This window comes from Marmota flaviventris, chromosome 7 (assembly GCF_047511675.1).
Source record: "Marmota flaviventris isolate mMarFla1 chromosome 7, mMarFla1.hap1, whole genome shotgun sequence".
Taxonomy (NCBI): Eukaryota; Metazoa; Chordata; class Mammalia; order Rodentia; family Sciuridae; genus Marmota; species Marmota flaviventris.
The window spans coordinates 65,343,194-65,353,917 of record NC_092504.1 but is presented as its reverse complement, the minus strand read 5'-3'; the positions used below and the strand labels follow the sequence as shown (position 1 = coordinate 65,353,917).

At 40.2% G+C, this 10,724-nt stretch overlaps 1 protein-coding gene across 2 annotated transcripts in view; it reads left to right on the top strand.

Moving 5' to 3' along the window:
- The first annotated feature begins 727 nt into the window (after positions 1-727).
- Rasgef1b (RasGEF domain family member 1B) overlaps positions 728-10,724 on the top strand; it is a 35,780-nt gene continuing 25,783 nt past the window's right edge. For both annotated transcript variants that reach the window (XM_027939852.3, XM_027939851.3), the window contains exon 1: positions 728-841. The gene's annotated coding sequence lies outside the window, so the exon portion shown is untranslated. The remainder of the gene's footprint in view (positions 842-10,724) is intronic.

Below are 10,724 nucleotides of genomic sequence, written 5' to 3'. Positions count from 1 at the left end.
TGACAACATAACCTTCACTAGCCTCCCCACCTTGCTTCCAGAATCATATGTCACAGAGTAGGTTCCTTTCCTTTGTGGAACTTCAACAGTTGTAATTTCATACCGTGTTTGGGTGATTATTTGCTTAACGTTCTTCGTCTACGCGGTCAGCTTCATAATGGCAAGGACCAGCCAGCTTTTGCACCAGTGTGCCCCCAGCGTTTTGCACAATACTAGCACTCAGGCTCTTCGTAAATACTTGCTGAGCAAATGTTTTGTGGTTTCTCTCGGCTCTTTTCTGAAAGTTACATGGACAGTAACCTTCAGCTCATAATTATGTTAATAGATACTGTATAACGAGTCGGGCCGGTATTTACAGGTAGTACGCGGGTAAATGAATACACACATGCGTACACACGACTGCACAAACAGCCCCGGGCAGGTGCACTCGGCAGGAAGCGAACGCTGTAGAGAGTCCCAATACCGCCGCGCTGGCCCTGGCAGTCTCCGCAGCGTGGGAGGGCACCCGGGCGACAGCGCTGCGGGAGTCCCCGGGCCCGCGGGCCCCGTTGGCAAGTCCCGGGGCGGTGGAGGCGGTGGCGGCGTGGGCGGTGAGCTGCGCTGTGATTGGTCCGCGCCCGCGGGAGGGGCGGGGCTGGCGGCGGGAGCGGGAGGCGGGCGCTCAGCGAGAAGGGGGTGTGCGCGGCTGCTGGTGCCGTAGTTTCAGTATAAACAAGGAACCCGACTGGTTAGGCGGATTTTCTTCCCTTCTTCCCGCGCGCTTTCCTTCCTGGTCCTTTGGTCGTATTTGTAGGCGCGCGACAAACAGCCAGGAGGCTGAGGACCCGGAGTCCATCTGCGGGTAGGTTGTTCCCTGGCTGGGCTGTTTTCCCGGGACCGGAGCTCCGCGGCGTGAGCGCGGGACTGGGCTGCGCGCTGCGCTCTCTTTGGAGACCCGAGAGCTGCACTGGGACTATGGGGAGCTCTCAGACTGCGCCCTGGCTGCCGGCTGAGCTCTGAGACCGAGGGAGATCTTGAGGCGAGCGAGCGCTGACCCTAAGAGCCCTGAAAAGCCGGGGCTAGGGGAGTCCCATGCCCGGCCCCCGTCAGCTCCTGGGACTGACCGGGTCCCAACAGGTGCTAGGCTGAGCCGCTGGGACCTGGGCAGGGATACGCTGGGTTGTGCCTTGCTTCTTTCTCCCCAAACCTACCGCCTGGCTTTCTCTCTTGAGATCTCGAGGATCTCTTGAGTGTTTGAGATTTGTCTGAGGCTAGTCACCTTCATCCTTTTCCAATCTCTTTTCTTTCTGTGCATTCCTAGGTTGTTTCCTTCTACCTGGCCAGTTTTCTCGTGTGTTTGTATGTGTATGGGGTGTTTATTTTTGTTACCGGTTCCGTATAATCTAAGGTCTGATTTAGGAAGGGACCGGGAAACAGGAGTCATGACTCTCATTCCTCAGTGTCTTTAATTCCTTGGTTCACGTTAAGTTCTCCTGGGAACCACCGAGCCGCCCTGCTTTTTGTCTGAGCTCAGGTGAATTACCTTGGGACACCTTTCCAGCGATACTAACATGAGCTGGGGGTACGTGGACGCCTCATGGACAGACAGCATGAGAGAAGCTCCTTTTTAAGGGAGATCCTTGGGGACAGTTTCAGTGTTGTTTGAAAGGAAAGGGCAAAATAGGGAGCTGGGGTTTATGTGTGTGCAAAAAACAAACAAACAAACAAAAACCCAAAACAAAACGGTTTGACTCTTGCTTCCCACTTTACCTCAAGCAAATTGGCGCAGTTTAAGCAAACAACGTTGCTAAGTCCTCTGACTGCGTCTAAGTAGCATTTTTAATCTTTTTGAATATAGATGTATCGTTTTCACAGATGAATTCGGTGGGTATGGGTTATCCAGCTGTATATGTACACATATTTGTGTATGTATGTTTGGGTGAACGCGTCTCCAAGGAGTCCTTCGTCAGCACCACCATGTGACGATGGTCAGGAACTGCTGGTGTGCGTAGATCTATATTTAGCCCTGGTGATCTCTCATGGCCTGGGAGGGTCTCTGAACTGGGTGCATAAAGGGGAAGAGTCCAGGGATCAGGGTATTGCACTCTTGAATGATGTCTGGCACAGTCAGACTCAGATGGGATGAATAATTATTCTTTCCCCCAGAGCTGGAGCTTGCCATGTGATGACTGTGCCTTAATTTAAACATAGTTGGGACTATGGTGGTCAGTCTATACTAAGAAACAAGGAGGTTTAAAATTAAGCAGAATGGAGATTTGGGAGGAAATAACAGGTCAAATGAGGATTAGAGCAAATGTAGAATTGATTTTTTCAAAAAAGGAATAAAAATGTTTGGTCGTTGAGATTTTTCACAGCAGGAAAAAAGAATGGCAGCTGCTAAACCCTAACATTAATGACAGTTTTATTTGGGGGTGGGGGCCGTTTATGAGAACCCAGGGCACTTTTGACAGAAGTCATGGTTCACAAGCAGTGCTGTATTATTCCTTTCAAGCAGATTTTCTTGAGGATGAGAACATCAGCCACTGACTAGCAAGTTTCTTGTGGGCATTTTTCCCCTATATGTCAGTCTCCTTTGTTTTCCTAGAGGTGGCAACATTTCTGGCTCCTAAGCATTGGCCTTCTACTTTCCAGTTGTCTAATGGAGGTTTCAATTCTTAAAACTTATTTCTCCTATTTTCAGTTTGCTCCATCTTATGTGCTCCACCAGACATTTTATCTGATACCTACCACACCTGATATCTGGGGATCATACTGTCTTTTGGAGAAGAGAATAACCACAAAAACATTTGCCTTTATCGTCCTCCCCTCCCCAGGTTGGCATCTGCCTAATCTAATATAGTCTTAAGTATGCATTCATTATTTATCATAATAATACATAGTTCTTATGCTGTTATTAATGTTTCATTCTTATAGTCTGAAATCTACTACTGGCAAATAGAGTACAATAGATTATATAAAGCCAATTGAATACCACCCATCTAGGGGAAAGAAAAAAATGGTAAGAAAATTGAGGGAGGAATCTGGGAGTGTATTCCCATGCATGCTAGGTGAGATCCCCAGTGTGGCACAGGAATTCATGGGCTCAGCTTTCTCAGTCTCCAAAGGTTACCTGAAGAATTGAACTTGAGAAGAACATTTGGGTAATAAAGAGAGCACTGCCCTGGAAAGGAGATGGGGAAAAGAGGGTACTCTGCCTTGCTTGGGAAAAGAATCAGGACTCCCTGTGCAAGGACTGAGACTCTTAATTCTGATGCCATAAATAATAAATGGAAAAGTTTTTATAACATTTTGGGACATCTGAAAGAGGCAAATTGTACTGCTGAACCTACTGTGAAAGATTTATGGGGATTCTTGGTGGTGGTGGTGGTTGAGATCAGGTATTTCCTCTTTATACTTTTCTTTTTTTCAGAACTATAGTAGTCTTTGTTATTGTTTTTTATTTTTGGTTCTCCAGTTAAATCTACAAAAATTAGATCTGTACAAGCCTTTATTATTTAGAATGACAGTTGTTGCCTAGTCCTATGGGAAGATTTCCATCCTGGGAATGAGGAGACTTGGGTTCTGGTGGAGCTGGAGCACTAACAGGTCATGTGTCTTCTCCCTGTACCTGCAACATCTGTAATATTGACATGGGGAGTTGAGCTACATGATTTCTGGATGCCTTTTCTCTCTGTCTTAACTGCTTTATTTTGTGCTCTCTCCACACTTTTGCACTGTTAGTGTGGACAGTGAAGGATGAAGTGATGTGCCATTGGTGTTCAGTTACTTTCTGGGTACATGGACATGAAGAGAGAAGAGTGAAATTCTTTTTATTGATGAATTCATATAGAAATACTATATTTTATTGAATTTCTTGTTGTTTTTCTCCTATAAGTATGAACATTAGAAATTACAAATTACCAATAAATGTTTCTTGGCCAATAAATAAATGTTAAGTCAGTATTATAATCCACTACATTTTTAATTTTTATTTTGATCAGTCATTTTTTCATCAGTTTATATATTTATTATTTTCTCTCAAAGTATGTATATACTTATACTTGGAAATCATTCAGTTGATTCAAATTTTATTAGGACACCCTGATATGAAAATCAGTTTAACACAGAGAAAGCAAAAATTAGTCTTATAAGAAAGGGAAACCGCTTATAGACCAACAATACCATTCTTTTTAGCTAAAGGAGAAGAATGGAGGGGAGGGATAAGCAGTTTTTAAAAAACTTGCATCCAGAAAATAAAATTATCCAAGTAACCATATTACATAATAAAATATAGAGAAAATCTTACTTTTAAAATGCTCTCACTAAGTGTCAGATCCTTTTCATGCTCCATTAACTTGGTTAGAAAATTAAATATTTTAATTGAAGTGTTCCCCATATGATATTCTATGGTTTAGCTTGAGATCTGTCATGTATAAATGACAACTCATCTACATACATCCATACTGGTCAGTGTGATAGCCTCCAGCCACATGGGGATATTTATACTTAAGTTTATTTAAATTGAACGAAACTAAAAATTTAGTTTCTCAGTTGCGCAAGTCACATGTTAAGTGCTCAGTAATCACTGTGGCCAGTTTCAACTATATTGAACAGTGCAGAAGAGAGACATTTCCAGGATCCCAACCCTTTTGACAGTGTTTGATTAGACAATGATGCTTTTGATTATCCAGAAGATCACTTTTGTTCTTCTGGGAAAATGAAATAATTAATTCTCATCATAGATGGGCATCTAAGATATCTGGAAATATAACTGACTGGCTTTGTTAGCCAGTATGTCTTCATTTGTACAGCATGAGCATGCTCATGCTATGATCATAGGCACCAATTTCTCAATATTTTTTCCCCAGAACTCTAGTTGCCTTTCTTTTGCTTTTCTAAATCATCGCCAACTGTTATTGCTGAAAAAGCACCAACCATTTGAAAGGCAGGGCATGAGGAGCCATCTACTGTTAAACTCAAGAACTGCATGGAGTTGTGTACATAAAGGCAGTTAATACACAGGAATGGCAGCCTGTTTAGATTCACTTCCCATACAGGAAAGCTTCATTTCATGGGAAAGTTTTAAATGAATTTCCAGATCTATTCAGATATGCCATGAAATATCACTTTGTATGTTAATAAACTGCTAACAGCATTCCCCCAAACAAAAGATAACAAATCTTAGCTTTGTTTTTCTTTGAAGGAAACCAAAGATTGTAAATATTTGAGTCACAATTCCTTCCTCTATCAATTAGGAATTAATGAAGAATTTTTTTTTTAAAGTAGCATCCAGGAAAGATCAAGCAAAATGTAGATTTACTTCTTGTATGAACACCTATAACTTAGATCAGGAATTAACATAGCCTTTCATCGTGGAGAGAAATGGGATCTTCCTTACTCAAAAACATGGACTTTTGTCCTCTCTTAATGGGGAAATCTTCGAAGTATTTGGAACTCAGCTCCAAAGAATGTACTTATCTTGGAGTTAGTTACTTTCTGTTCACATGCCAAAGAAGTGAGGTGATTGTGTGTTGTCTACTCTGGGTCGACTTGTCCACACAATACCTCTTTTTCTCAAGGAGGTTAGCCAAAGGTGGAGCTTTTCTATAGTTTCCACAGATGCTCTTAAAAATCTCTGCCTTTGTGACTTCCCCTAATGAAAGAAATGAGAGAATAATCTTCTATAAATTTTCAAGATCAAAATAAGCTATGTTTTAGCTAGTGTCAGAAGTTGGACTTCTACCTTTCACCTTGACTCAAATCTACAATCAGGTGTATACACCCTGGGAGTGTGCAGTTAGTCTTTGTATGCTAAAGTCTCACATTGCCAAAAGGAGCCTGAAAGTACCTAAAAGTACCAGATGGAGAAATTTATGAAGTCTTCCTAATTCAGGGCTCTACAAGTTCAAATGAAAAAAAGAAAGAAATGGATTATTGAAGGTGCATCTCATCGAAGAGCAAAGTTCCTTTGGGATCTAGATTGGAATTGGGGAACCTGTAATTCCAGAATTTTAAACCTCTCCTCATTAAACAAATATGCTTTCAAAGTTCAGTTGTGATAAGGAGGGCTTTGTCCACTGAAGTAATTTTTTCCTTTTTTTATGGATTGGGACACATGTCCAGCATTTGAACAGATGCTAAAATACCATAGTCAACATAAAGGCCTTGCATTTATTAAATATTGCACTCTGTGTATTGAAAAGGAAAAGAAAACCTTTTGTTTCTTGCACTCCTTTATTTTTTTATGTCATTTTCTTGAGTGCAAAGGAAATGCTGACATGACATTCTGGTAGAGATTTACAAAGCACCTATAAGACATTGAAGGATAGCTTTTGATTTAGTTCCCACACCCATATTTTCCTTGACCTCTTTTCCAATTTGAATCGTCACCTGAAACCACCTTATCCTGGTGCACCTGCTTCATCATAAATTACATTGTGCAAAAGCAGCCGCTAATTCAAACACAGTCTGCTGTTCAGAAAAAGGCAGCTTTTCATCTGGTGCTTTAGTTGGTTTGAAACCATTAGGCATGCCTTTCAAATCCATTCATCCCGTAAATCACCCAGAGCCTGCTTCCTTGCTGCTGGATCAATGTCGGGCTGAACTTTTTCAGGGTCCTTAGAAGAACATGATCTATCTTTGTGGCCAAATTAGCAGCCTCTGTAAGATGTCTTGTCTGTCAACCAACTTTTCAGCTTACCAAATTAATGCTAAGAGAGAATATTCATCTTCTTTACCTAGGTCAGGTATAACTTTCCTATTGGAACTTGCCTCTTGGAAAGTTTTCCAGCATAATCTTTAATATGCACACTAATTTTTGTGGCTCTGAAGCTTTCTTTGAGCTCAGATTATTGTTTTAAAATCCCAAACTGGCTTCCTACTGTCTAGCTGTATCTCCTTCTACCTCAAAATGCTGCCTGAATTTAGGGGAGAAAAGAAAGCTTATTTCTTTTCATTCTTTTATTATTTTAACTCCATTTGTTTGATATAACCTGAAAAAAAAAAAAAGTATTTCATGATTTCTAAGGAGCTGATCTTGAATGTACTGGGCAAGGTAACTTTCAGATTCACCATGTTCTCCTGCTTTGAGGTAGAGAAATGATATCCAGGTTCTTTCCAAATTAGCACATAGGCCTCTTAATCTGGGATCAGAGAATTCCCTTAAAGTATATTATTGGTATATTTCTGCTGGGATAGTAGGGAAGCAGTTTGTGATTTCCTTAAAAAGTTAAGAACTACTGGCTGTATAGAATATATAATGAAGGGTGGGGAATGGCTTACAAATGAAACTTTGTGAGCCTGGCTCTCAAAGTCTCCATTCTGTGTTAATGATGGGGATTTGAATAGTCAGTAGGTTTTTCATGTGCCTCATGCAAATCTCTTTTTCCAAGGGAATTTACTCCTTTGAAGTTTGATTTAACAGTAAATTAAGCTAGTGTTCTTGCTGCTTTGTCACATTCTAATTTTGGAAAATAGTGTTTCCTAAACAAAGTTTTTGATTAGCAGGTCCCTATTGAGAGGTACTTTGAGCTGGGCAAACTTTGTGCTAAAGAAGACTGATGAATAGTGGAGAGGCTGGTTTTGACATTATGTTGGAAAGTATAGAGAGAAGTAAATTAAGAGCTTATGGACCCTAGAGACAGAAAATATTAGTTGTGAGAGCTGAAAGTAGTACATTGCTGCAGATAAAGAAGGCAGCAGAACTATACTGAGATTTAAAAAAAAAAATGAATGGAAGCTAAAGGTTAAGAGCAACCTCGAACTATCCCTTCTTCCCCTAGAGAAATCATTAGCAAGTGATTTCTGGAATTAATAGAGCCCAGGGATAAATACTTTTCTTGGTTCTCATATCTACTTTGGAGATGAGATGCATTTTCTTAACAAAAACTAAGCCAGTATTTAGTTGGCTCTCACTTTTCAATTCTAAAACTTAAAGCAGGTAAAACTAAAGGCCTGTCCATCAAATCTAAGTAATACTGACAAACAATAGCTCCTGGTGTGGGTAATCAGAAGGAAGATACTTAAGAGAAAACACGCTACTATGTTTATCTTAATAGGTTAAAATTAAGTTTCACAAACAGCACTTTCTGTACCATTCTGCTGAGTTTATCCATTACACAGGCAGTTAATCCTTCATAAAACAGGCTGGCCACTTGTTTGAGATTATCCAGGAATGAGTGATGCATACAGTGACCTATGGTATTCTCATAGTCATTTGTCTCATTAAATTTTTGTTGCTGGAGATCCATAAAGTAAATACAAGCAAATATTATGAACTTCATTGGATCAAAGGTGCTGTTTATTGTAAGATGCTCTGTTATTTCATATATTGCTGGAAAAAAATGTCAAACATGTTTTCTTATAATTTGACTGTTTACATGCATCCCAGTTTTAAAGATAACAAAAGTGGCTTTTAAAGTACATGTTAGAGTCTCTGAAGGCTGTTTCTAGATGGAACTATGCTTTGATTGCCAAAGTCAGTAGCTTCAGTACTGCTGTTGACAGTGTGACTTTTTAATAAGAGTAATTAATGGTATTAATATGTCTTTGGAACAGGGGTTTATGTAGAACATGTAAAACATAAATTATTCTAATAGCCTACAATTTGAGACAGACTAGCAGGCTTTTCGTTTTATGGTTAAGCATTAGAAGTTCAAAGACTATTTAGAGTAGAACATGAGTGGTGTCATAAATTTTATACCTGGAATCTGAAGATCCAGGTTTGGAACCCTGCCCTTTCTGTGCCTTCATATGTAACCCAAGCAAGTTTTCCTGGGTTTCAGCTTCTTACGCAGCCAAGAAAGGATGAGGAAATGTGCCACATGAGGAGGGTGCAGAATCCAGAAAGGCATTTGGAGTCAGTAAACACACAAACAGGAGTCATGAAATTCTCAGAGCCTACTACCCTGTGGGTCTCCAGAGTAACCTGTTAAGGGGAACTGAGAGACGTGAAGGCCTATGAAATGTAGGGACCTTTTCCAACACAGGAGATTCCATAGTTAAGAAGAATGTGAGACCAACTAACCAAGAAGAGCTCAAGGAATTGAAAAGATGCTGTCTTGAATATATGGCAAAGTAGATAAAATTGCCCATGGTATGTAAATAAGAGGCTACCTTTTCCTGAGTGACTTTCATCTCAGTAGGTGATTGTTGCTGTGAGCAATTTCAACAGTCAGAGTGGCACCTGGGAAAAGAAACCAGCTGATTAGCCATGACATATCTTTGAGCTTAATTCGAAACTGGAAAACATATTATGACACACTCTGTTCTCACAATTGGTTTGTAAGTGTAATAAGTGATAACCGCAAACTTTTTACCTTGATTAGGCTCCCATTGCTATTTACAGTGTTTCCTTTTGGTACCTCATTGGAGGGAGTTTTTAAGTGATGATGTTTTGTCCCTCCTCAAGGAAATCCTGTGAGAGATACATTTCCAAAGATAAATACAGAAGCCTTTTGCCATGACTCGAATAATAATGTTCTAAGAAGTTTGGTATAAAGAAAACAGGCAGTTGGGTGTGTGTTTGTTTTAGTCATTTATATTTTGGAAGGGGTGAGTAAAACTGAAAATATCTGATAGAAAACATACCTGGAGATCAGGCATAAATAACTTTCTGAAGATTTTACAGCTATTGAGTGCCAAAGTTAGGATTTTATTAAATCTGAATTCTGTCCAGATCTGAGGCCTTATCCACTCTAGAGGAATAAATAATTAAGAAGTATAAATGCTTGGTAGATTTTGGTGCTGATTTTTTGAAAGGGAACTCTGAGTGAACTGTGGCTGTCTTGTGGGTCTGTGCTTACTACTGAAAATCCCAAGACAGCAGGGGTGCAAGACAGGGGAGTTCCACTCTGCTCACTTTGTGCTAGACCATGTGGCTGCATCATGTTAGCCTGGTCATTCCAGTTCACCTTCCTGGGTCTCAGTTTGCACATTTTTAGAGGAAAAAAGCTTGGACCTGACGATGATGACACATTGGCTTTGGCTGCATCCATGACAATTTGGCAGTTATTGCCAATCATGGAATACTATTCCCTGTGGAGTTATAGCCTCCAAATCTTGCTCATCCTCAGACCCCCTAGGGAACTACTTGTAACTGATTGCATTTGGAAAGTGAAATGAAATCTATTTTCTGTAGCCTGGGTCAGATGACTTCTATGGCCTCTTTGAATGTTCTTTGAATTTATCAATTTCTGGTTTTCTGGAGTTCTCAAGTCCTGGCAGTCATCTCTGCAAAGCACTTTATTAGAATGGTGCAACAACAACTAAGGGAAGCTATCAGGGAAAATTCATGGTTCCTGGCAGAAAAAAAAAAAAATCCAACTTCAAGGGAATTTTACTTCTCATCCGGTATAGGAAGAACACTGTGGTTATAACCATGGAAAGCTATTTTTTTTTAAGCCACAGGCAACCAAATCCAGACAGGATTCCCTCAAGGTTATAGAAGTAACTTTAAGGCATGGCTCTTTTCTCAGGTTCAGGCCTCCCAGTTTGAGGACATTCTCAGTTTCTCAGGACAAGGGTGGAATGATTTTTTTCTTCCCGCCAAGGATGACCCATTTGCAATGCGTATGTTACACATGAATGGTACTCATGAAAACTGGCAATTTAAAGAGGGAACAAGTATACTCTATCCATTGCCTTTTACACTCTTAATGTTGAGTTAAATAAGTAAATAAAATGTTAATGTTGAGTTAGGAAGTTTTACCAACCAAGGGGATTTGTGTTAACATTGCATTCCATTG